At 42.3% G+C, this 27,918-nt stretch overlaps 1 protein-coding gene across 10 annotated transcripts in view; it reads right to left on the bottom strand.

Annotated features, from left to right (window-relative positions):
- CCNYL1 (cyclin Y like 1) overlaps positions 1 to 27,918 on the bottom strand; it is a 109,162-nt gene that overhangs the window by 56,036 nt on the left and 25,208 nt on the right. For 4 of the 10 annotated variants that reach the window (XM_044241434.1, XM_044241438.1, XM_044241435.1 and 1 more), the window contains exon 4: positions 26,509 to 26,607. The exons of the other annotated variants lie outside the window; for them this stretch is intronic. The gene's annotated coding sequence lies outside the window, so the exon portion shown is untranslated. The remainder of the gene's footprint in view (positions 1 to 26,508; positions 26,608 to 27,918) is intronic. 10 annotated transcript variants of the gene reach the window in all.

Here is a 27,918-nt window from a genome sequence, read left to right as displayed (position 1 = left end):
CCTGAGATCAAGTATTGTGTGCTCTTCTAACTGAGCCAGCCAGGTGCTCCAAACTGTCCCTTGGTTTAAGAACATAGATACAGCCTCAGGACATAGTCGATCCCACAAGCCAAGATCTATGCACAGGTATTTATTGCAGAGACAGAACAATGAAAACACGCAGGCAATGTAAATAAATTATTATAAGAGAATTATGAAACAAATGGTATAGCCATGAGGAAATTTTTAAAAAAGATTTTATTTACTTGACAGAGAAAGAGAGCGCAAGCAGGGAGAGGGGCAGAGAGAGAATCTCAAGCAGTCTCCACGATGAGTACAGAGCCTGACACAGGACTCTATCTCACAACCCTGAGATCATGACCTGAGCAGAAACCAAGAGATGGATGCTTAACCGACTGAGCCACCCAGACAACTCTATCCATAAGAAAATATTACGCAACCATGTAAACTATACTAATAGCATGTTTTAGAACATGGGAAAATGCCTATGACATAATGTAGCATTTACAAAATAAAAGGAATAACAATTTTATTTCAGTATAAGTTGACCTCCATAAGGGTACACTGAGTAGAAGCAAAACTGGAAAGGAATATGCTAAAATGTGAACAGTGTTTCAGGGTAGTGAGACTCTTTATTTCTGCTTACCATATTTCACAATTTGTCTCAAATAATGAAGATGTATTATTTTGATAATTAGAAAAAAATTAAAAACTAGAAGACATTCCCATGGACAAAATTTATCCATACAGCAGCTCAAAATCAGTGAAAACATTCTGCATTTATGATATAAGCTAAACCCATCGGGGATTTTTAACTATAATCTTCTGAGAATCACATCATCGAGTTTCCATAATTCCTGCAGGTAATCTATTCCCAAATAGAGTGATCAAAAAATTTCAAGCTTGGGCGCCTGGGTGGCTCAGTGGGTTGGGCCGCTGCCTTCGGCTCAGGTCATGATCTCAGGGTCCTGGGATCGAGTCCCATATCGGGCTCTCTGCTCAGCAGGGAGCCTGCTTCCCTCTCTCTCTCTCTGCCTGTCTCTCCATCTGCTTGTGATTTCTCTCTGTCAAATAAATAAATAAAATCTTTAAAAAAAAAAAATTTCAAGCTTACCTTCAAATGTTTTGGTTTCAGTTTCAATCCATCATGAATTGGTGACTTACGGGAATATGTGTGCTGTCGTATTCTAACATCTTTCTTATGCTAACAACCTACCATACCATCTCTTCCTCTGTTTTCTTATTTTATGATCTCTGGATTGTTTTATTGTATCATTCTATTATCTCAAGTTCTTGGGGTGCTCATTCTCCTGCTTACTATCTCCTGACTCCCTCCCGTTGGATCCTTTCCTCATGTGGTCTGTAATTTCTCATCGTGAGCATAGCTTTAGTGAGGTGCATTGTTTCTTTAAATGTTCCATGGGCCTTGAGTTATAAAAGTGCCCTCAAAGAGAGATTTTGCATTTGCTTCAGCCACGGCTCTCTGGGACTCCATCCCTTTCAGGGCCCATTTTTTTTTTTTTTTAAAGATGTTATTTATTTATATGACAAGGAGAGATAGAGATCACAAGTAGGCAGAGAGGCAGGCAGAGAGAGAGGGGGAAGCAGGCTCCCTGCTGAGCAGAGAGACTGATGCGGACCTCAATCCCAGAACCCTGAGTTTATGACCTGAGCCGAAGGCAGAGGCTTAAACCAATGAGCCACCCAGGAGCCCCTCAGGGCCCATTTTTATACTAACCTCTAGGGTTGGGAGTCTCATCCCATGTGGACAGTATAAATTCAGATCTTAGATCTTTGCATGGGGTTCCCACGTCTTACACACAAAGTGGCAGAGGCATAAGCTTCCTGTGGGCCCTGGGTACGGTGTGGGTAACATTTTTTTCACAGAGGGGTCAGCTCTCCCTGGGCTGTGCTCTGAAGCAGAGGTCTTGATTCCAGCTTCCTACCTGGTGTGAGCCCTTGGTCACAGCCTCTGTCTTCGTAATGCCAGCCCATGGCCCTTAGGACCTATGTCTGGGTATTGCGGCCCTGGGACTTCATCGTCATCTCATACACCTGTTGCTCTTGTTTTGAGTTCCATCTTTTGTTCGGTCACCTAGGCCTTTCCTTTCAAGAACTATCTATACATTTTTAAGGTTATTGCATTTTATTCAGGAATCCTGTGGCTTGGAGTGGGAAGAGCTGCCCCAGCTAAATTTTGAGTCCTCAAACAGTGTTCAAGAGAATGCCTCAGACTGCCCTACACCTGCTCTGTTGCTGTCCCCTTTGAAGAGAGTCACAAGAGACTAATCATTAACAACAGTTAGAGCGTCTAAGTTTTCCCAATTTTTCATCTTGTGAAATAAACTCAAGGCTCAGGGCACCTGGCTGGCTCAGTTGGTAGAGTGTGTGACTCTTGATCATAGGTCATGAGAACAAGGACCACGTTGGGTGGAGAGATTACTTAAAATAAATAAATTAACTAAAAAAATAAAGGCTCTTTGATGTATAATAGCATGATCTTCATTTCCTTAAATTCTTCACCGGGTAGAAATGCTCTAAGAAGGTCACGCTTTATGTGTGTTGAGGCTAAGAAGCTTCTCTGAACTCTATTCACCATCCTTTTCATGTCATCAAAAGACACCTTCAACACCAAACCATTATCAAATTCATTCTTAAAAAGCAAATACCATGCTTCATCACAACAAGCAGGAAACTAAATTTACCTTCTGCATCTTTCCCACAATTTTTCTTATGATTAATTCCAAAGTGTGGCTTCACCCAGATGAAACATATTGCATAAAGTATGTGGCCGTGGCTGCCCAGTTACCATAATAGGGACGTGAACTGGGCTTCCTCCCTCACGGTGAGTCCAGCCCTGAGCTGAGGCAAAGAGCCCGACAGAAGGAAAGTGAAACCTACCTCAATGGGGCATCCCTCACCTTCTGCCTCTGCTCCATGACAGTGGTCACTGTCACTCCTGAGATCTCGGGCATTCGCACCTACGTCCTCCTTATTGGTGGAGGAAAACTCAAGGTGGGGGTGGGGAGAATCCCGGGGATAGACAAGCACAACCCAGGGACAATTGATCAAGAGGTTCTGATTTTTATCTACATCAATAAAATGACTTTTACTCAAATATGTGACACCTAAGGAAAGGGTAATGATTTTAAAAAAAAAGGCATAAAATTTGATTCTTGCTGGGTAGAACATTACCAAGATTTTTGTAAACTATTTTTGTTACCTGTCACCTCAGTGGCTCATTACTATACACTTTGCTGCAGAAGCTGCTCAGTACTGAAGGACCCCAGGTGTTTCCCTGGCAAACCCGGGGCATCCAAGTCAGCCCTGACCTGAAGCCTTCATCTGCCGCAAGTTTTCCTTTGCAACCATGATTTCCACTCAGTGCTTCTCTCCAGACTTTCTCTTAGCTCAGTCGGTGGATCTAACCTTCTCCTGATTGCCCCGAGTCCCAGCTCCACCACAGCTAGAATTCCCACAGATGTCACTGCCCCACCACCGTAAATCTTCCCCCTGTTATTCCTGAAATGAGTCCACAGGGGTTTTCACATGAGCCAGCTGTGCATTTGTCACTTTGGCTTCCGTGGACCATTGGCCACAATGTTCTAAGTCATAACAGATGAACCAGCGTGATTCATGCAGGAATGGTAGAAATGACAGTGACAAATCTTCGGAAAGATAAACATTACTGGGTACCTCACTTGTGATGGAAAACTATTCCGACATAGAAAAGGCATCTGAATTTATGAGGCTGGCGTAGCTACAGTGTAGCTGCTAATAGATGGGGGTTTTCTCACAGTGTGGTAACAGCTTTATTGCACGATAGCCCTTGTCATTTATTGCTTCCTATGGCTATAAACACTGAAACGAGCATATTAAGCCTTGACTGGCTGACTTGGATTTGTGATATATTGGATCAGGAATGGGTGCTTGAACCATAGCCTTTTAATTTATGGTGGTGATTGGCTGGACTGTAAATTAAAAAACATAACTAGAGAGCACGTAGGAAATGGAGCTGCTTCCCTAAATTAGAGTTTCTGATTTGCTTGTTATTTCAGCCCCAAACACTGCTTGAGTTTTGATTTTGGCCCTATAATTTTGTAAAAGTTATATGGACGAGTCAAAAGGGCTAAGTAGATAATTTAGAGCCCGGGAAGGCTCTTCACATGGCTTCAGCCAGAAGAGAAGGACCTGTCCAGGGTCATAGTTCCATGGGTGACGGACGAGAAGGAAACAGCAGGGAGTGGAAAGGGAAGGGGCCATGAGCAACAAGTCTATGGTACAAAGAGGAACAGAGCTGTGCCGGTGACAGAAAGTGAGCAGAGAAGAGAGGGCCCAGGCCTCCAGGTTTGGCCCATGCCTGGGCACAGGATGGTGATGCCGCATGGGCCAAGAGCACACGAAAAACGCAGATCTGCAAGGTCATGGCGCCAAGGGATGGCCAGTGTGTATGTTGAAGAGATGGTCTGGGGTCACCTGATGATCCCAGAGGAGAGCAACTGAACCTGGCGGGAAAACCACTCCAAGAGGGATTATTGATTATTGGCTTCTTTGCAATATTTAGTGGATATACTGGATATGGTTTTAAATATTCCCCCACCCCCTTTTTTCTCTTTCAATTCAAGGATTGGTTGAAGCTGAGACAATGACTTTTGGGAATAGGTGGGAAATTCTAAGTTGGCGCTCATGGGTCCTTATTCAGAAAACTCATAAAAATCCCGAGTAGACACAAGGTTGAAACATGAGAGGCAGTAACAAGATAGAAGAGGAAAAAGGGGAAGGAGGTCAAAAGAGAAGACACTGAAGTCCCTTCAAATGATATTTCTCCCAGGCACCTGGGTGGCTCAGTGGGTTAAGCCGCTGCCTTCGGCTCAGGTCATGATCTCAGAGTCCTGGGATCGAGTCCCGCATCGGGCTCTCTGCTCAGCAGGGAGCCTGCTTCCTCCTCTCTCTCTCTCTGCCTGCCTCTCTGCCTACTTGTGATCTCTCTCTGTCAGATAAATAAATAAAATCTTTAAAAAAAAATGATATTTCTCCCAGCATTTGAACTTTTCAAAATCTCACTCTCCTCAGGTAATCCTCAAAAACATAATTCATTTTCTACTCAATGGCTGACGAAGGGCCCATCAATTTCCCACACAGGCCACGTGATAGCTAATTTTATGTGTCAACATGACTGGGCTAACGAATGCCCAGGTAGCTGGTAAAGTATTACTTATGGGTGTTGTCCACAAGGGCGTCTCTGGAAGAATGAGTATCTGATTCAGTAGTCTGGGTGAAGGAGACCCACCCTCACGGGGGTGAGTGGGCAGCATCCAATCTGCTGAGGGACTGAATGGAGCAGAAAAAGGTAAAGGAAAGACAAATCCTTGGCCTTCTCTTCTCAAGCTGGGATGTCTACCTTCCCTTGGACATCAGAGATCTTGGTTCTTGGGCCTTTGGACCACAGGACTTATACTAGGCCCACCATTACCCACCACATACACTTCAGAAAGACTGAATTATACCACTGGTTTTCCTGATTCTCCGGCTTGCAGAGGTCAGACTGTGGGACTTCTTAACCTCCATAGTCACATGAGCCAATTGCTATAATTCCTACAATTCCTACAATGTATACACTATGATACATGCACATACAATATATATATATTATGACACACACACACACACACACGCACACACACACACATTATATCCTATTGGTTCTCTTTCTCTGGAGAATTCTCTTTTTTCTTTTTTTAAGATTTTATTTATTTATTTGACAGACAGAGATCACAAGTGGGCACAGAGGCAGGCAGAGAGAGAGAGGAGGAAGCAGGCTCCCCACTTGACCAGAGAGCCCAATGCGGGCCCCGATCCCAGGACCCTGGGATCATGACCTGAGCTGAAGGCAGAGGCTTTAACCCACTGAGCCACCCAGGCGCCCCTCTCTGGAGAATTCTAACACAGGTCATTTCCTCACATAAAAATCTACTCTAGGGAGAATGGAAGACACACTTAAGAGAATAATCACTCTTCTTCTATTTCTCTTCCTTCCTTTCTCTTCTCATCCTAAATAATTCAGTCTTGAACCCATGAAGTGGAGCAAAACAAGGTATGTGTCTGCAGTGGTAGGAGGTTGCGTGGGGAGCTGCAGCAGTGGTCCAGTGAGGGGTACTAGAGTCTGAGCAGAGAGAACGGGTAGCCCACCAGGGGGGCAGCCTGGTGCAAATGTCAGAGGCGCCCTGGAGTGTTCAGTCTGCCCAGGAAGAGGTGGCCTGGGAGACCAGGGGTGAAGGTCCTGGCCTGAGTAGGGTGAGGAGATACGGTTACCAGATTTAGGAAAAAAAAAAAAAAAAAAAAGGAAAGAAAGTTAGTAAAGCAAAACACGACACCCAGTTAAGTTTGAATTTCAGATAAACAATGAATATTTTGTTAGTATAAATGTGTCTCAAATCTTGTATGAATTATTTGTAGTTTATCTGAAATTCAAATGTAACTGGACAATCCTGTCTTTTATCTGACCACATTGTGAGGAGGACATCGACACACAAGGTGGTCTGGAGTGGGGTGTGTTAGCTCAAGTCGGGGGTGAAGAGGGTACCCACGAGGGAGGTGGGAAGTGGCCCAAAATGGGGGGCTTAGAGCCGAAGCCAAGAAAGGAGAGCCTCGGCCTGGGAGATGGGGCAGCAGAGGGACTGTGAGGTTCCTAGGGCTGCTGTAACACATGACCACATATTTGGTAGCTTGAAAGGAGAGAAATCTATTCTCTCCCAGATCCAAAGGACAGAAGTCTGAAAATGAGATGTCTGCAGAGCCCGGCCACCTCCGAAGCCTCTAGGGGAGAATCCTCCGTGCCTCTTCCAGCTTCAGTCCGTTAGCGGCATCTCTAGGCTTACGGCTGCAGTACTCCAGTCTGCCTCTGTCTCTAGGTGGCCTTCCCCTCTTCTCCCTGTGTGTGTGTCTTTTATAAAGACAGTGGTCCTTGGATTTAGGGCTTACTCATAATCCAACATGATCTCATCTGCAGAGCTCCATTTTCCAAATAAAGTCACATCCACAGTCTCCAGGGCTTAGGATGTGACCAAATCTTTTTTTTGGGGGGGAGGGTGGTGCCTACCATTCAACCCAGGACAATAACATAAGGGAATTGATCAAATAAACAAATATTTTAAAGATCATGCAAGCCAACTGGTTTTCCCTACAGGAGAACAGTATGGAAAGACATTGAATTGGAATTAGGTGGATCAGGGTTAACTGATGGTTTCATAGATGAGGATAGAAATAATTCTAGATGTAAATGTCTGCCTGTGTGTGTTTGTGCTGTCTATTGGCCAGTGATATGCCAATAGCAAAGAGTACATCCAGTGCCTGGATCTTGGCTTTTAAATACCATTTCCCACTAAAGGGGGTCATATTTCCTTGGAGAAATAGTTGATTCCAGAGTTGGTACAAGGAAAGTACAAGGAAAGCCTACAATACTTTGCTATACAAGAAAACAAAAAGATACTCAAAGAATAAAGGGGATATGCCAGAGGACACAAAAGCCAGCTGAACGGGCTCCCCAATTGCCAAATCAAGGACAATTTGAGCATGAATGAGAATATCAGTGGATTATAACCCAATGAATACAACAAGAATCTACAAATCCACACCAAGGTACAAGGATGAATAAATAAATGGAAAGTTTAATAAGAAATGGGATCTTTGTATACTTTTAAAGGACAATCCCACAAAGTATTTCCCACCTACAAAGGGGAAAAGAGTAGTTTTACAGTGAGGAAGCCTGGCAGACACTGTTTAATGAGATGATCCTAGTAGTGGACGTCAGCAGTAACGAGACAAAGTTAAATCATGCACCACCTGTGGGGATCCAATGAGAGCTCAGCCTCAGTCCTGGGTTCTTCTTGCCAAAAATCCAAGGTACACTTGAGTTTAATCATGAGGAAACATCAATCAAACCCAAACTGAGGGTCATTCTACAAAATAACGGGCTCTATTCTTCTAGACTATCGAGTCCAGGAGATTAAGAAGAGGCTGAGCCAGTGTTCCAGTGTGTAGCCACTAAAGAGACGCAGGTTATCATCCAAGGTAAGACCTGATTCTGAACTGGATGCTTCTGCTTTCATGGCAGCACCGGCAGATTTAGGCAGAGTTGAATGAGCACTAAGTGTTATTAAGCGGTAGTGGTATATCAGTGTGACTTTCTAGGTTTGGGTTGTTATTTTACGGTCATGTAGGAGAGTGTTCTTAGGGAAACAAATATTTAGGGGTGATGTAGAATCAGGTTGGTATCTCAACCTGATTCCCTAATCTCAAATGATTAGGGAAAACAAAATTCTTTGAACTGCCCTTCCAACTTTTCTGTAACTGTTTGTTTAAATCTATTGTTATTGCAAAATTTCAAAAGTGAAAAAGTATAGTTGGACAGGTCAAGAATTATGTTCATATATGTCCACCGCAGCATTATTTATAATACCAGGAAAATGAAAACGTGTGACAATTTATATAGGCTGATCTCAACTGTGTTTAAAAAATAGAAAAAAAGAGGGGCATGTGGATGGCTTATTTGGTTAAGTGTCGGACTGATTTTGGCTCAGGTCATGATCTCAGGGTTGTGAGATCCAGCCCTGTGTTGGGCTCTGCAGTGGGCATGGAGCCTGCTTAGGATTCTCTCTCGTCCCCGCTCTGCCCCACACCTCCCTGCTTCTGCCCTCCCCAAACCCCACTCATACGCTCTCTCTTTAAAAAAAAAAAACAAAAAACAACGTTAGGTGTGCCTGGGTCACTCTGTGTGTTAAAGCCTCTGCCTTCGGCTCAGGTCATGATCCTGGGCCCCGCATCGGGCTTTCTGCTCCCCGCTTAACCCACTGAGCCTCCCAGGCACCGCTGTAATTTCTGACAAGTCAAGAACGCACATTCAGATTGCATTTTTCACACAACTTAGGCCTGACATGCAAGCCAACAACTTCATCTGTTGCCTTACAATAGAAACAGTGACGGACTCCTGGAAGAAAGGCTGGCTGTGCTGGATTTAGGCAATGGTAAAGAATATACTAATTCTGACTATTACTATACCCTGGGCAGTTCAAGAGATTTTTCAGGGTAATTGTCACAGAGTAGGCATAATTTTCATTTGACATGCTGTGTAAAACATAACCTTTGTTTAAACAGTGACTTTAGTCTTGATTTTAGGGTAAAATTTAACATTTACTTTAATTCCTTCCAGAGATCTTAACTAAAGAGTCTGAATTTTTTTTAAAGATTTTATTTATTTATTTGACAGACAGAGATCACAAGCAGGCAGAGAGGCAGGCAGAGAGAGAGAGAGAGAGAGACAGAGAGAGAGAGAGGAGGAAGTAGGCTCCCTGCTGAGCAGAGAGCCCAATGAAGGGCTTGATCCCAGGACCCTGAGATCATGACCTGAGCCGAAGGCAGAGGCTTTAACCCACAGAGCCACCCAGGTACCCCTGAATTTGTTTTTAAGTTGAGATATAATTCACATAGCAAAAACTGCACCTTTTTAGGGTATAAATTTTGTCTTAATAATGAGTTTAACATGGCACAAGAGATCTACAGAGCAAAGAGAAATCTCCTTTTAAAGTCATTATACAGATTTTCTTAAAGAAAAGTAAATTCAGATTTTAACATTTGGAAAGGAAAGTGATCAGACAAGGATGGCAGGGCTGTGTTCCTTTTGGATGCTCTAGGATACAATCCGTTTCCTTGCCTCCCATCCCTCCAAGCTCTGCTTCCACGGTCACATCTTCTTTGACCCTCTTGCCTCCCTCTTGTATATAAGGACTCTTGTGATTGCATTGGGTCCATCCTGATAATCCAGGAAAATCTCTCCATCTCAAGATCCTCAACCTTCTCACATATGTGAAGCCCCATCTGCCATTTAAGGTGACATATTCACAGAATCGGGGACTAGAATGTGGACATCTTTTGGGGGGGGCATTATTCTGCCTACCACACTTTCCCTTCCCTCCCACATTTCCAAACCTCCATGTGTTCCCCAAACAGGCCCAGATCTCCCTTTCTAGCTTGAGTTCTCTTGTATCTCCTACTCAAGCCTTGAGTTCTCTTGGATCTCCTACTCAAGCTTTGAGTTCTCTTGGATCTCCTACTCATGCCTTCTCACTTCCAGCCATCACCACCTCTCTCTCTTCCAGTCCAAGTCCTACCCATTTCACGAGTCCCATCTAATTATAAGTGCTTTGTCAACACCTTCCCAGGCTACCCAATGTATGAGTATCATTTTCTAAATCTCACTGCATGGAGTAGCTGCACAAATCCTTTGGCAAGCCCTCTGTCTTCTCTCCTATATTTGTGGCTCATAGGTGCTGCAAAAATGTTGAAGGATTAAATGAATCTCCACCACCAGACCCATAAGCACCTTGAGATCCATGTCTTTTTTTCCCCGGGTTTATTGAGATATAATTGACATATAACATTGTATTAGTTTAAGGTGAACAATGGTATAATATGACGTAGGTATATATTTCAGAATGATCGTCATAATAAGGTTAATTAACATATCCATCACCTCCTATAATTATCATCACTGTGCGTGTATATGAGAATATTTAAGTGAGAATATTTAAGATCTGCTCTTTATCAATTTTCAAGTACACACTACAGTATTAACTATAATCACTATGTCATACATTAGATCCAGAATTTATTCATTTTATGACTGGAAATTTGTCTTCTCTGATGAGCATTTCCCCATCCCCCTAACCCCCAGCCCCTGGCAACCACCAACCTATTTTTAAGAATCATATCTTGGGTTACTTTCCAATCCAGCACTGGAGAGTGGTTGACGGGAGATACATGGTGATGATGAAAGGAGGAAGAATGTCCAGGAGCTCCAGGGAGGAAGTTCTCAGAATCCCCTCTGTTTCTTTAGTTTGGAGCAACACCAAGTCACCCCTTGCCAAAACATACCTAGGGCATATCTTTTCTTCTCTTTTGGTGGGTGTCAATGACAAACTTTGGTAACAATTTTGCCTCAACCCTTCCTACCCAACCTCTTACACTCTCTGGACTGGATACCCATGTGTATGGCCAATAGAAGCTATTACAGGGGTCCTTGTAGCAGCTCTGAGAAGTGCTCTGGAGGCCACCAAGGACTGTGGAGGGTAGGGTAGAAGAGAGAAGTGACAAGACTCCTAAAATCCCCTCAATCGACGGCAGGATGACATTCTTCAAAATGTGGGGCTTTCCTCAGTTTTGCACATTGCTGGGATATTATTTACTAGCCAAACTATTTTTTAATTTTTTAAAGAGTTTTGGAGAGGAGGCTTAGTGATCCTGCATCTGTTAGTCTGTCTCACCCCTGAAAGATGAATATCACTATTTCATGTGTAATTCAGTTTTTTTTTCTAGATAATGATGATCACTTTCTATGAGGAAAGGTTTTTACTTTGTTATTCATATTTTGAGAAAAATATCTTCACCAGAGATTTTTCATCAGCAGCTGATAACATTCATTGGGCAATTCTGCCAGTCGAGGAAAGGGATAAGGAAATTTCTGGGTTACTTCTGGCCTTATGATTCTAACTACAAACCTTAAGTTCACATCAACATACACATCACAAAATGCTATTTGTTGTCTCACAGTTTTGACAGATGAGTTGAAAGCTTTTTAATATAATTCAGCAAACATTTAATATAGGAACTTGGCTGGGCTTTTGTGGAATAAATAGATGAATAAGAGACAGTCCTGGCCATCCAAGAAAGATAAGACATGAACACAGATAACTTGTACGTGAACTATTTCAGGCATCCCTTCTGACTCACCACTGTTGGTGCATTGGGCCTTCGACCAAGAAAAATTAAATCCAAGATTTAAGGGCGGGGGGTGGGGGAAGAAGTCCTTTCAGCTTGGTGGGAAAACAACTAAAACTACAGATTTCTCAGGTTTTAAATAACATGACAGAGTCTTTACCAGTTGTAACTTTGCTTTTCTAGCAATAAAAAATGTTTTCTGTGTTTATAGCTACAGTGCTGTTTCTGTGACTGTGTTTAACCAGTGGCGCACAGATGCAGAGTTTTGCTTGTGTTCAACAGAGGGGAATAACTGTACAGTGCTTTCCCCTCCCTTTAAGAAAAAAAAATCAGGAAGGAACTGAAATACAAGGCTTTTCCTCCCATTTTACATTCAAACATGTCTTACAGGAAATGAACAAATAGTGATTCTCAAATACAACATTGTGCTTCTATGTGTTCTAGCGCAAAACGAGCTTTACAGGAATTTCGTGTGTTCCGGGAGTTGAGTTTTTAAGGACAAATGTGGAACTCGGATTGTCACTTCCTGTAGTGCAGAAATGCCAAATTCGTGAGCCCAAACATTCTAAGATCTCCCGCATCTCACCCCGACTCCCTTCCAGCCTCCTGTGCGCGTCCTTCTTACTTCAGGAATCCTGTAATGCTCTCATTCGAAAGTGAAAACTAAAAATTACTTAATAGCTTTTCTTCTTTTTTTATTTAAAATTTTGAACTAAAACTTCAACAGAATTTTTCGAAAAGGGCAAGCAGTTCTTTCAGAACCAAAGAGGTTCTTTAAATATTTTCACTAATAAAAAAAAAAGAGATGGAAATTCCAAGCAGCATAAGAAACATTTAACCAGATAGAGTTGTCCCATGGGCCACAAGTAATTATTTCTTTTCTTTCTTTCTTTCTTTCTTTTTTTTTTTTTTTTAAAGATTCTACCCATTTATTTACTTGCCAGGCAGAGATCACAAGTAGGCAGGCGGGCAGGCAGAGAGAGAGAGAGAGAGGTGGAAGCAGGCTCCCTGCTGAGCAGAGAGCCCGATGCGGGGCTTGATTCCAGGACTCTGGGATCATGACCCGGGCCAAAGGCAGAGGCTTTAACCCACTGAGTCACCCAGGCGTCCCCACAAGTAATTATTTCTAAAAAACAATGGAAAAAGGAAAAAAAAAGCATTAAGAAGTTAGAATTACCTTTAAAAATAAATATAACTTAGAAGAAGAAAATCAAAACCATTTTTTTAAAAGATTTTATTTATTTACTTGAGAGATAGAGATCACAAGTAGGCAGAGAGGCAGGCAGAGAGAGAGGAGGAAGCAGGCTCCCTGCTGAGCAGAGAGCCTGATGCGGGACTCGATCCCAGGACCCTGGGATCACGACCTGAGCTGAAGGCAGAGGCTTTAACCCACTAAACCACTGAGTCGCCTCTCAAAATCATTTTAATGGGAGATTTAGAGAATGACCTATTAATGCATGTCATACTCCTGTAAATTATCCTCAAATTTAATACAAATTTTTATTTGTTTAGTACAAATACTAATTAAAATTCCCAAGTGATTTTTTTAAATTAGAAAAATGAAGTAAAGTTTATTGAGAAAAACTAAATAGGTAAGAGTTAAAACATATTTTGAGAAAAGAAAAAATAAATGCTCTGTGACTAATTCTACCTGATATTAAAAGAAATAAAAGCAGGGCACCTCAGTGGGTCAGTTGGTTGAGCGTCTGCCTTTGGCTCAGGTCATGATCCTAGGGTCCTGGGATCCAGACCCACATTGGACACCCTGTTCAGCAGGGAGCCTCTTTCTCCTTCTCCCTCTGCCTGTCACTCCCCCTGCTTGTGCGCTCTGTCAAATAACATAAAATCTTTAAAAATATATACATATATATAAAATCTTCAGTAATTAAAGCAGAATGCTATTAGAAGGTGACTAGAGAAATAAATTAATAGAACAGAACAGATAGCTCACAAATGAATCCTATTATATAAAAATACTTTAGGGAATAATAATGAGAAAAGAAAAGGTTTTTTAATAAATTGTGTTGAGAAAAATCTTAGCTCTTTAAGAGGAAATTCCCCATCTCATGCTTCATACTCAAATGTGTTCCAAGTGAAATTTAAAAACTAGATTCAGGGGCGCCTGGGTTGTTACGTGTCTGACTCTTGATCTCAGCTCAGGTCTTGATCTCAGAGCTGTGAGTTCAAGCCCAAGTTGGGCTCCATGCTGGGGTGGAGCCTACTTACAAATAAATAGTTTTTTTAAAATTTTTTTTAATTTTTATTTATTTATTTTTTAAAAGATTATTTATTTATTTATTTGTCATAGAGAGATAAGTGAGAGCAAGCACAGGCAGACAGAGTGGCAGGCAGAGGCAGAGGGAGAAGCAGGCTCCCTGCCAAGCTAGGAGCCCGATGTGGGACTCGATCCCAGGACGCTGGGATCATGACCTGAGCCGAAGGCAGCCGCTTAACCAACTGAGCCACCCAGGCGTCCCACAAATAAATAGTTACATATATACATACAGATACATACATACATATATATTTACATACTAAAGAGTCAAATAAAATAGAAAAATCTTCAGACAAAGTGGACAAAGAGAGTATTTAATCCAACATCAGGAAGGGAGCATTCTTGGTCAGAAGCATGAAGAGGGATCAAAAGAGAAAACGAGGTAATATCCGATCACTTTGCAAACGAAATATAAGTGAAGTTAACAACCCACGTCCAGTCCAGTGATACAGTAGCCTCACGCTCTGATAGAACGTCCCCTCCCACCCGCACTCCCCACACCCATTACAAACACACAGCAATAATAAATACGATATAAAAAGGGAAAAATAGAAATGATAAAATTGGGTTTGAAAGGCATAAAAATAAATACCTCCATGGAATAGAAACAAAAAAATCCCACCGCAAAGAAAGCAGAATTGCTGCTGGATATCAAGTGGCCTTCCATGCCCGCGCCCAAGGCTTCAGCTGCCGAAGGTTCGTGAAGACTAAGTGTACAGACTCAGAACAGATCTTGGAGGACACAGATCACGGCTGGTGCTCCCGCTTGTCACAGAGACTAAAAAAAAGTTTGCTCACACATTGCTTAGAGGTCTGCGTTCATAGGGAGCTACAGATGTTGGGAAGTAGGGTGCCTGGGTGGCTCAGTGGGAATTCAGACAAGCCTGATGACGAGAAGGAATGGTGGCATCTATAATATCCAAGCTAAGTCACGAATACCAAAATACCACTGTGCATCCATTGTGTATGGGGGCCCCGGGGTGCTGGGTGATGAAAGCAATTTAGTCAGACAGGAGGAGGTGAGCATGGAGAGAAAAAGAGGAAGAGGAAATAAATAAAAGATGAAACAGTTTTTTATTAAAAATGAGCCTCTGGCAAAACAAAATTCCAAAACTATATTAAAATATCTAACATAAGAAAGAGTATGAGTCCCACTTTCCCTTTCGAGATGAAACTAATTTTAAGGAATTATTTGACAAGGAATTGAATATAAATGTGCTGCTTCATATATCAAAGAGATATATGAGATAACGTTTCTACTAAAAAAGAACACGTGGGGGGGGGGCCTGGGGGGCTCAGTCGTTAAGCATTTGCCTCAGCTCAGGTCATGATCCCAGGATCCTGGGACTGAGCTGTGCATTGGGCTCCCTGCTCAGCAGGAAGCCTGCTTCTCCCTCTCCCACTCCCCCTGCTTGTGTTCCCTCTCTCGCTGTGTCTCTCTTTGTCAAATAAATAAATAAAATGCTTAAAAAAGGAAAAGAAAAAGAAAAAGAAACCCCACAGGGGCTCCTGGGTGGCTCAGTTGTTTGGTGTCTTCCTTTGGCTTGGGTCATAATCACAGTGTCCTGGGACAGAGGCTGGAGTCCTGCTCCCTGCTCTGTGGGGGACCTGCTTCTTCCTCGCCCTGTCCCCCTGCTTGTGCTCTCTCTGTCACTCTCTCTCTGTCAAATAAATAAATAAAATCTTTAAAAAAAAAGAAAAGAAAGAACAGCAAGGGGAGGCTGAGTGGCTCAGTCGGTTAAGCATCTGCCTTGGGCTCAGGTCATGATCCCAGGGTCTTGGGATCGAGCCCCACATTGGGCTCCCCGATCAATGGAAAGCCTGCTTCTCCCTGTCCCTCTGCCTGCCAGTTCCCCTGCTGTGCTCTCTCTCTCTCTGTTAAATAAAGAAAAAAAATCTTTAGAGGAAAAAAAAAAAGAACACAAGAGTATAAAGCAAAAAAATCATTAATGAAACAAGAAACAAATGCAACTGAAAGAGAAATAAATAGAAACATAAAATACAGACATTAAAATTTAAAAAATTAATAGAAAGAATGAATGTCAGGGTAGAAATTTTCAAAGAGAGAATCACTGAATTGGAAAAAAAGAACTCACCCAGTTCCTGACCAAAGAAAAGAAAAATAGGAGAGAACAATTAAGGGGTGCTGAGGATATAATGCAAGGACTTCCGAAGAAGAAAATGAAGAGACAGAGCCGAAATCCTCACACTGAAACTGTATCGTACACAGCAAAAAAAATTAAAAAATTAAATCATTGCAGGGTGAGTTCAAAACATCAAGAATGAGAACATCTTAAGGACTATCAATGATAAAGGCCAGATTACATGCAATGAGGCAACAGTCTTCCCAACAGATGACACAAAAAAGCCAGTGAAGAAGTATCTTCAAGGAACTGAGGAAACATAGATGTGTACACAGCTAAACTCTTGCCATATGTATGCAAAAATGAAACCATTTTCAAGTAGTAAAGCAGAAGACCACGAAGTTAGCCACCTGCACACTGGGGCTTCGATCCAAAATGGCACTGGCAAGAGCATTGGCTGCTTATGGTCAGTGTCTGTTCTGGCTGACTACTACCCATGCTTTCCTAGGATGGAATATTTTGGTTTTTAGTTATTTATTTATTTCTTTGACAGACAGAGATCACAACTAGGCAGAAGGCAGGCAGGTAGAGCGGGGGAAGCAGGCTCCCCGCTGAGCAGAAAGCCCAATGCGGGACTCGATCCCAGGACCCTGGGATTATGACCTGAGCTGAAGGCAGAGGCTTAGCCCACTGAGCCACCCAGGCGTCCTTAGGATTTAATATCTTTAATATCACTCTTGAGTGCTTACTTACTGGTTAGTAAATACCTTTGCTCCAAACATTCAGGTGTGCTCCTGCCATCTTAACCTTCCCTGGGGACCCTGCCCAGACTGATCCATATTTTATAACTAAAGAGTTAATGGGTGTCACTATAGGGGTGCTCCCAAAATCCTGCTTCTGCCCCGTGGGAAGAGCTCATTCTGATCGGTCAACTCATTTTGACTGCAGAATCTTGGTTGTTAAATATTTTGGACAATACCTTTGCAACAAGTCCTCTACAAAAGTTAATAAGGTATATACTTTGCCAAGAGGAAAAGTGTCCCAGGTAGAAGATCTGTAAATGGAAAATAGATTTTAGCAAATGAACTGATAACTTAAGACAGAAAATTTATTTATCTTAAGAAAGATTAGCTTGTGTTAAAGCAGTAGTGGGGAAGAAAGAAGGAAAGTAAGTAGTTCCTGCAGGGAGACCTTTTCAAAATATCCATGTTTATTGGAACCCTTGTGTACTGTTGGTGAAAATGTAAAATGGTGCAGTTGCTTTTAAAAACGCTATTTGCAGTTTCTTAGAAAATTAAAAATAGAATTACCATATGATCCAGCAATCCCACTTTTTGGTGTATATCCAAAAGAACTGAAGCAGGATCGTGAAGAGATATCTGTACACCCATGTTCATAGCAGCATTATTCATAAGAGCCAAGAAATGGAAGCAACCCAAATGTCCATCCATTCATGGATGAATAAATGGCTAAGTGAAATGTTGTATATATTTCCATGTGGAATGGTATTTAGCCTTAGAGAAGAAGAAAATCCTGGGAATACCTGGATGACTCAGTCGGTTAAGCATCTGACTCCTGATTTCTGCTCAGGTCATGATCTCAGGGTTGTAAGATTGATCCCCACAGTGGGCTCCATGCCCTACTCCATTTCCCTCTCCCTCTGCCCCTCTCTGCACACCGACCCCCCAAAAGGAAATCCTGTCATGTGCTACAACATGGGTCAACTCTGAGGACATCATGCTCCGTGAAATAAGCCAATCGCAAAAGACAAATATTGTATGATACCACTTATATGAGATTAAGATTCCATTTTTATGAGTCAAACTCATAAAAACAGTGAAACGGTGGTTGCAAGGGGTTGGAGGGGAGGGAGAAAAGGTGAGTTGATGCTCAACAGACTTTCAGTTTTGCAAGATGAAAAAGTTCTGGAGATGCAGTCACATGACAAAGTGAACGTACTTCACACTACTGAACTCTATACTTAAAAATGGTTAAGATTGTAAATTTTATGTGTCCTTTACTACAGTAAAAAACACAACAAAGCAATTCCAACATAGTATCTCTGTGGATACAGGCGGAGGGTAGGAAGGGTAGGCAGTGGGTATTTTTAAAAACTTCCCAGGTGATTCTTAATGCTAAGGTGAAAACTGCTGAATTATACCTAAAACAAAACCATATGAAGTTTGAAAGGAAAAAAGAGAACAGGAGAATGAAGACATAAAAGACAAATAGAGAAATGAGGAAATATTATTTTTAAAAGCCACTGTAGTAGTTATATCAGATAAAATGGAACATGAAGCAAAAACCTTAGGTAATCTGGGATGCCACATCAGGATCAAGGGGGAGAGTCACGGACCATCATGAGTGGTAAATGCCCAACAACACAGTTACTACATATGCCCAGCAGAAACTGACAGAATGATAGGATACAGTTACAAATCTAACATCATGGTGGGAAATGTTTAACACCTTCTTCAGAAACTATTAGGTCAAGAAGACAAAAAACTTTAGCAAGGATAAGGAATATTTACAAAGTAAAACTAACGAGCTTTATCAGCCTGGGTGGCTCAGTTGGTTGGATTGAGAGAATCCTGCAGGTGGTAAACAGAGATTGTTTCTTCTTTTCCCAAACAGCCGAAACAACTATAAAAACTGACAACATACAAGGTCACAAAGTTAGTCTCAACAAATTTCCAAAAATCAGTACCATACAGATTACATATACTTGTTTATAATTTTTTATTCTTGAAACATTTTTGAAGTTATGGCAAAATATTATCTGGTTAAGTTGGGTGTAGTTTCATCGGTATTTGCTGTATTAACCTCTATATGTTTCCAGCATATGAATAAAATATTTTAAAAATTCAAACCACTAGAGGAGTATGTTTCCAACAAATAAAACAGCAGGTTAATAACACTTTATATAAAGAGCTTACAAAAATATAAGAAAACCTTTAAAAAGTTCATATGTAAGTGCATAAAAGACACTGAATAACATTCAACATGAAGAAAAAACAAGTACTCCACACATGGAAGAAGGTTCATTCTGAACAGAGTCAAAGAAATTGAAATTAAGATTGTGAAATGCCATGCTAGGCAATTTAAGATTTAAAAAAAACAGATCATACGTACTGTTGAAAACGAAGTGACAACACATCACCTCTCATTCATTTGAGGTGGCTGACTAACTTGGTTAAAACATTTTGGAAAATAATTTAATAATATGCAACAAGTGGGGTGCCTGGATGGCTCAGTTGGTTAAGCACTTTTTTTTTTTTTAAGGTTTATTTATTTATTTGACAGAGAGAGAGAGATGCAGTGAGAGAGGGAACAGAGCAGGGGGAGTGGGAGAGGGAGAAGCAGTTTCCCACCAAGCAGGGAGCCGGATGCAGGGCTCAGTTGCGGAACCCTGGGATAATGACCTGAGCCAAGGACAGACGCTTAATGACGGAGCCACCCAGGTGCCCTATAAGCACTGGACTCTTGATTTCAGCTCAGGTAATGATCTCAGGGGCTTGATCTCAAGCCCCGTGCCAGCTCTGTGCTCAGCAGAGTCTGCTTGAGATTTTCTCTCTGTCTCCCTCTGCCCCAATTGCCTTGCACGTGTGTTCCCGCTCTTTCAAATAAATAAATACGTCTTTTTCAGAAAAGTAATTACATAACAAGAGCTGTGATAGTTTCCATTTTTAAAGAAGATTTATTTATTCATTTATTTTAGAGAGAGAGACAGAGCATGGAAGTGGGGGGAGGGGTAGAGTAAGAGAATTTTCAAGCTGACTCCCTGATGAATGCAAAGTTCATGATAAGATCATGACCTGAGATGAAACCAAGAGTTTAACACCTAACTGACTGAGTCACCAGGCACCCCTTCCATGTTTTTTTTAACTCCGTAACTCCATTTCTGAAGATCTGGCATAGGGACCTCATCCCAGATATATTAAAAACTTTATAAATAATGATGTTCAGAGCCATATTACTTATAGAAATTAGAAACAAATTAAATATACAAATATCAGGAAAGTAATCCTACAAATTATGACATATCCTCTAGAGATATTTTGTAGCCACTAGAGTTTTGCCTACAAAGTTCAGGTAATAATATCAGAGGAAATGCTTATAACAGCAGGTCAAGTGAAAAGACCATATTCAAAACTATTCCTTATGATTAGTAAGATTTGTAAGAAAAAAGCTTGGCAGAAACTACATCTTTATGGTAAACCTGATTATTTTTTGGATGATGGGTCACCTTTTCTTCTATTATTCCTACTTTTCTTTTGTTCTTTGTGTTTATATTACTTTAATAATAACCTTTACACAAGCTGCTTTAATGTCCTCATTCTTCCTTGATTGACAGATTGTTAAACATAATATACACTGTGCACTTCTCCCCTGGGAGGTGCCCACTGGAACCTTCGCCCAACAAAGTCTCCTTTGGTCTCCCAGCGTTCTCGTGTTAGTAAACCGCCTCCAGGCCCTGGCCCAGAGGGAGACTGAGCTGCTTGACTGCCTGCCCGAGACAGCCAGAGCCTCCCCCTCGGTTTGCAGTGGACATGATCTCCCCACTTCTGAACTGGTATAGGACGGGGGAGACAGACCTGCAAATGCTCTCAGGTGGAAGACAGTTAGGAAACCTTTAAACTCCCACTGTACCGACTGGCTCCCCTGTCATGAAATGGGAAAGTTAAATAGTTCAAATAATTTAGAACAAAGCAGCAAGTGGAAGGGCCTGGAAAGGATTTTAGTTATTCCAAGAGAGGTGCGTGGGTGGCTCTCTTGATTAAGCATCTGCCTTCAGTTCAGGTCATGATCCCAGGGTCCTGGGACGGAGCCCCGAGTTGGTAGGGGAGTCCCTGCACAGCAGGGAGTCTCCTTCTCCCCCACCCCACCCCACCCCACATGCTTGTGTGCTCTCTCTCTCTTTCTCTCTCTCACACATAAATAAAATCTTTAAAAATAAATAAATAAATACACAAAGAAAATATTCTGGCTATGCTCTCTTACTAACACATTCATAGTCCCCCGAGGTTTTTCCTAAAGAGAGCATCTCCCAGACAAGAAATTATATTTTGCAAGCATTTGAATGAGAACACTTGTCCAAATCAAACATTGGTTTTATCTTAATGATTGAAATAAGTTCTTGTTTTATAAAGGTGGATTTGATCCTCCTACCAGATGAAGTATGTTTTGATTATTACAGTGTTTGCCAAAGTAGCTATAGTCAGAAAGAACATGTCCACGTGCTGAATTCAGCCTTCCTCTCTGCCTCTCTTCCTTCCTCTCTTCTTTCCCATCTTTGCTCACTTTCTTGAATTACTCAAATGTCCATAAAGGCAGGCAAGTGACGCAAAGGAACGAAGGTGCTGGATACCAGGGTAGGGAGTGGGGGGCGGGCGGGCAGTGGTGAAGCAGCGAGGACAGGCTCCGTGTGAAGTGGGAAGTCACTGGTCAGCAAGAGCCACCAGGCATCTTGCGGAGATCATCCCATTTGTGCAACAAGCCAGAATTCTAGATATTCATACGAACTCTACCAGATTTGGAAATGGCTGCAACTAATTCAAATATTTAAACTGGGAAGGCCCACAGTGAATGGCCAGTTTGCAGTTTCTGATTTCACTTGTTTAAGCTTAACAGTCTCATCTAAATCATGGCACTATTATATGGATTAATACTTAGCAAAAGCTATGTTCAATAAGTGCTTACTTTGTGCTAGGCAATGTTTGAAGTGCTTTACAGTATTCATTTCTTCCTCACAGCAATGCTATGATGAAAGCACCTTGTAACCCCATTTCACACACAGGAAGTGGAGGTATAGAAAAGAATAGAGGAGATGAGAGACATTAGCATACTCCGGACAGCAGACTGCGTTACAGGAACACGAGCTAGTCCTACAGTCCTGATGGGGGAGAAGAGGACTCCTGAAGCGTCTGAGGGGAAAGCCGAACGACAGTATTCTGAAGAGTCTCGATGTGTTCCGGTTACTGTGCCGTGTAACAAATCACCTCAAAACTTAGTGGGTTAAAACATTTTACTGTTCTCTCTCACGGTTCATGGACTCATCTGGAGAGTTCTTACAGGGATCACTCCTGCAGCTGTAGTCGGATGGCTTCTGAGACTAGAGTCATGTAAAGGATTCTTTACTCACAGGTCAGCTGCTTGGGTCAGGGTGCTGCGTGATGGTTGGGCATGTTTCTCCACAGCATCTCTCCACGTGGTGAGCTTCAGCTTCCTCACAGCATGGTGGGTCAGGGTAGTTGGACTTAAATGGTGGCTCAGGGCTCTAAGAAGGCACCTTCCCAGAGACAAGAAGTAGAAGTGGCCAAACTATGAAGACCTAGGCACTGAAACTGACCCGGTCACTTCCATTGACTCTTTCAATCATGGAAGGGACATATTGTCCAGATTGAAGGAAAGGGGCATGGACTCTGCCTCCTGATGGGAGGGCTGACAGAGAATGAGCAGCCATCTTTAACCTGCCGAAGAATGGCATCCAAATGGATATTCCATTATCCTAGTGGATAGGTTACCGCTGGGATGAGTCACTGGCAATTTCTGTCCTTGTTCTGCCTGAGTTCTAGCTCCATGGGAGTGTGATTATCCAGGCCAAGGGAGGGCAAGGCCCTTTGATCACAGTCCCACCAAAGGCACACAATAATGGAGTGGCAGTTCCTCAAAAAAGAAAACCAAGTTGTTCTCACCACAAAAAGGATGAATGGATGCTACAGAGGTAAAAACAATGTTTGCTTCAGGCATTTATTGTTTGCTTTAAATCTTTTTTTGTCCAATGTGAGAATCTTCACACAAACTCATGCCCCTCCTCCACCCCCCTCACACTCATACGTATTCTCTGTGTCCCTCATTTTATTTAAATAACAAAGGTCTTGGGGTGTCTGGGTGGGTCAATTGGTTGAGAGTCTGTCTTTGTCTCAGGTCATGGTCCCAAGGTCCTGGGATCCAGCCTGTGGTCCACTGGGATCTCTGCTCAGCGGGGAGCCTGCTTTTCCCTCTCTCTGTGCCTGCCTGCCTCTTGCTCTGCGTGTGTGTGTGTGTGTGTGTGTGAAATAAATAACTAAAACCTTTAAAAAAATAAATAACAAATGTCTATTTGCAGCAATGCTAGGCAGGTGTAGGCTAGGGTCTATGGGGGATCCAAAATGAGTCAGACCTGGAACTTGCCCCCGAGTCATTCACTCTCTAAGAGGGGGAAGAGAGAGAAATAACAGTACCATCAGAGAAGAAAGGGGAAAATGTCTTAAGAGGCATAGATAAAGAGCTCTGGAAATTTAGAGAGAGCGAGAGAGATTACTTCCAGCTGCACCCTTAATCACATACTGCCTCACCGCAACTCTTGTACTGCTGTCCTGTCTCGTTATTACAGCCTATATTATTGAACAACAGCAAAGCAGTCCCGCGGAATAATTCATGGAGTTGCTCCCTCCTCTGCCTCCAGGGCATTAGCTCCTCTGAGGCAGGGCTGAAGCCCAGGTAGTCATATGGCAGGGGTGAATATCTATAGACTTATAAGAAGACCAGTTTCAAGAGAAGAGATCACCGATTAACTATTATCTGAATAAAGCCTACACGGGGCCATAAATATAGATCTTTATAGGCCATACATATAGATCCATAAACAAATAAGGAATTCAAAGGTTGCTTTTCGACACTGCCCCCACTTTTATTTTCCCGGAAGGAAGAAATGTCTTTCTATTGGCGTCTCCTTCCAATTACTGACGTCTCAGGTGGGCGTGTTTTTCCACCTTGGCTGTGTAAAAATGTCAAATAAAGGTGAGTGACTGTAACCGTAAAACACATCTTGGCGATGGCTCTAGAAGGAACTTTACATACAACAATCTCAGATTTCTTCGTGGGAAGTTCTTTTGTGTGTAGAGCCTCAGATTGTTGCCTTTTGGCATCATGTCCAAGTCTTTGTGGAAAATGTACTACGTCTCCTTTTTTGTTTCTTATTTTTCAATGACAGATGGTTAGGAAATATCTTCTTCACTCTTATAATTATTTCCCCTAGTTTTTCTCCATTAAACAGCAATTACCCTCATGCATAATCTAAGTAGTTATTTTCTAGCTCCTGAAGAGAATAATCACAGTGAATGGCATTCATCTTATGTACTTCATGGTTTTTCTCAGCATGAAGCTTCTATTGACTATAATTTGTACCACAGTAACTAACATAGACTCTTAAACATGCTTGGTAGTTAATTTTTTTTAAGTGGACCAAGTTTTCAGATGAAATATTCATCTGTTTTACAATGGGTAGTTTTCCTGGATTCTATCCAAAAGTACCTTCAAAGAAAATTAGATTTATGACTGCTGTGTTTTAAATATTTTCCAAGGGAGCTGCAGAGTGAAAATGTTTTTCCCCTATGGGTTAAATTACCTCACATTCATACTGTGCTAAGCATTTTACAAAACATGCAAATGATCAGCTTTATAGAGGAGGAAAACCCCTTTTGGATTTACTTTTTGGTGCTAGCAATATTGAAACATGATTTAATTTACATTATACCAAAAAAACCCAAAACACTTTAGATAGGATTGACAATTCAATATATAAATCGAGTCAGAGTAGGGGCCCCTGGGTGGCTCAGTGGGGTAATCCTCTGCCTTCGTTCGGCTCAGGTCGTGATCTCAGGGTCCTGGGATCCAGCCCTGCATGGGGCTCTCTGCTCAGCGGGGAGCCTGCTTCCCCTTCTCTCTTTGCCTGCTGTTCTACCTACCTGTGATCTCTCTCTCTCTCTCTCTCTCCGTCAAATAAATAAATAAAATCTTTAAAAAAAAATCGAGTCATAGTAAAGTAGCAGAAAACAGGAACAAATAGTTATATCTTTAGAGGAGTTATAAATTCTCTAAGCTTGGAAGCAGTAAATGAAATATCAAAAGACAGAAATAAGAGATTTGATGATTCTTAAATTGTACTATTAAATACAATTTTAACAATCAACATTACTTTAACAAAGGCCACACATGATTAATTTAGAAGAAACTATTTTTGGCTTTTGGCATTCAGTGTGTCCACATTTCATAAGTAATTCCAAAAGCTAGTGGTACAAAGAACTACGTTACTTTGTTGAGTCAAAATGTGAATTGTGCTGAGAGCATGGTGTGCTTAATAGAGTCCCTCAGAGTCCCTCGCCGACCACCCCCCACCGTACCTGACTTTTGGGGTGACCTCACCCTCCTCACCCACTGATGGGGACATACTCCACCTCCAGAAATCACATGTTAATGCATTTATGAGAAGGAAAACATTCATACAATGGTTTTTCTCAAATGTGGAGATTCAAAAAGGTTTCACCTAGGATGCATTTCTGGAGGATGATAAGAGTTGCTGGGAAATTCCATAGAATGCAGATAAAAGAAAGATAAATGGAAAGTTACCAAATTTCTAGAGATGTTGCCTGAATCAGGACTCTCCTTACTTGGCTTTAGGAGAATTGCAACTTTGATATTCAAGGGAATTGGTGTTACTGTTAAAAAAAAAAAAAAAAAGATAGAAAAAAAAAAGAAAGAAGCTAGAGGAGCAGGATGGGGAGAGGACCCAGTTTCAGACTCCTACAGAGCAAGCAGTTCATGGAATTCCTGACAGGGAGTCCTCTTAAATCGGATGTCTCTCTGGGCACGAGGAACAACTCGCCACGCTGGACAATACCCAGAATGGCCAGGCGGACAGTGTCCGCGGTCACACACCTCAGGCATAATGACGGTGGTTCCCAGCCACGCCTGCATGCCTTCCTGCTGTCCCGTCTCCTTCCTCTTTCTCTCTGAGCCTGTCACACCCTCCTCAGGCCCTGTCTGGACCCTCGAAGGCCCTCCAGCTGGTCTTGCCAGGGCTCCAGTCTGCTCCATCACTAATCCACGAAAGGCTTTTCCCGGAGGCTACTCCCAGAGAAGGGTTGACCGTGTCTCTCCCAGCTTTAAAATGCTTCAGGGAATGGTCCGCTGCCTTCAAAGGACTGGTCCCAACTCCTTCTTTTTCCTTGTGGTAAAGAACACTAACACGAGATTGGCCATCCTCATCATTTTCAGGTGTACAGCAGTGTAGGGTTAACTATACGCACATTGCCGTGCAGTGGATCTCGAGAACTTTTCCACCTTGCAAAATTGAAACCATACCCACAAAACAGCTCCTCTCTTCCACCTCCCCCTAGCCCTGGCAACCACCGCTCTACTTTCTATTTCTAGGAGTCTGACAACTTTAGATACCTCACAGAAGTGGAATCATGCAGTATCTGTCCCCTGGCTACTGGCATATTTCACTGAGCAGAATGTCCTCAACATTCATCCACGCGGTCACGCCTGTCCAAATCTCCTTCCTTTTAAGGCCGAACAATACTCCGTTGTATGTGTTTACCGCACGCTGTCTACCTGTTCATCATCCATGGATGGACGTTTGCGTTGTTCTCCCCTCTGGGCTGTTGTGAGTATTGCTGTACAAATACCTCTTCAAGATTCTGCTTTCAATTCCTGTGGATAAATACCAAGACGTGGGGTTGCTGGATCATATGGTAATTCCATTTTAATTTTTTGAGGAATTACCAGACTGTTTTCCTTAGTGGCTGTGCACAAAGGTTTTAATTTTTCCACATTTTCACCAATGCTTCTATTATTATAATCATCATCATTATAATGGTCATCCCTTGTTATTATTTTTTCCCCCTTGTTATTATTGAAATTGAGGATCTTTTCATGTTTGTTGCCCATTTGTGTGTCTTCTTTGGAGAAATGTTTATTCAACTCCTTTGTTCATTCTTTACCTGGGTTTTTGGTTTTCCGGTTGTTGAGCTGTTATTTCTAGTTCCTAAGCGTGGTCTACATCCTTCATGGTCTGGCTGTAAGCCTCACTTTCCTCCTCTCTGTACATCACACGCTTCTTTGTGGCAGCTCATTTCTATGAGGTTCCCTAATGGAAGAGCCATTTTATTGATCTTTTCACGTGTTTTTCCTGACAGGGTGCAAACCACTGGAGCAACATCTACTTCCGCTGGAAGCAAACATGACCTTGAAGGAACTGTCCTTGGGAGGCCTTCTATCACCAGGTCCTGACGTCCACTATTCCCCCAAGCACGGAATTCTCTGGCTTCTGGACCATCAACCCACCCTGTGTGCAGGGCTGATCACATGGGTCTGTGATTTTTATTATCATCAGTCTCTCCTACTAGAGTAGAAGCTAGTTAAGGATCAGAACCTGTATCTTATTTAATATTCAAACTCCATGCCATGCATGGAGACTGCCACATCATCTGTACCATTAAATATTTTCTGAAGGAAGGAAGGGGAGAAGGAAGAAAGTCTGGCAGGCAGGTGAACAAGCCAGCACAAAGGAAGACACACAACCAGGCTTCTCCTCTGTGTCCGACTTCAACTCCCCGTGCCTCCTACTTCTCTTCCCAAAGGACGACAACCCTGAAGACCTGGGGACAAGGCGTGCTGCACTCAGATGCCACCTGAACTTGTCTCAACTTCCCCAAGCTGAAATGGCTTAGTCCTCACAAAGGTTACCCTCTGCTTCCTGCTGCAGGGTTCAAAATGGGAGTTTAGATCCAGGGACTGCAAACTGAGGTCCAGGGCAATCTGGCCAATATCCTAACAGGTCTTGGATTAGTGAGGGAAGTATCATTTACAGAGCCTCTAATCCAAGCCAGACAGCATGTGAAGACCTTTGGATTTGTTATCACATTTCAACCCCTTTTCAATCCTTTGAGAAGAATTGTTACCCTCACTTTTCTATTGAGGGAAATGAGACTCAGCCAGGATGCTAGCCAAGTGTTTATTTTT

The sequence above is a fragment of the Neovison vison genome, chromosome 3 (assembly GCF_020171115.1).
Source record: "Neovison vison isolate M4711 chromosome 3, ASM_NN_V1, whole genome shotgun sequence".
NCBI lineage: Eukaryota > Metazoa > Chordata > Mammalia > Carnivora > Mustelidae > Neogale > Neogale vison.
The sequence above is the reverse complement of the archived record's forward strand: the minus strand, read 5'-3'. Positions and strand labels throughout refer to the sequence as shown.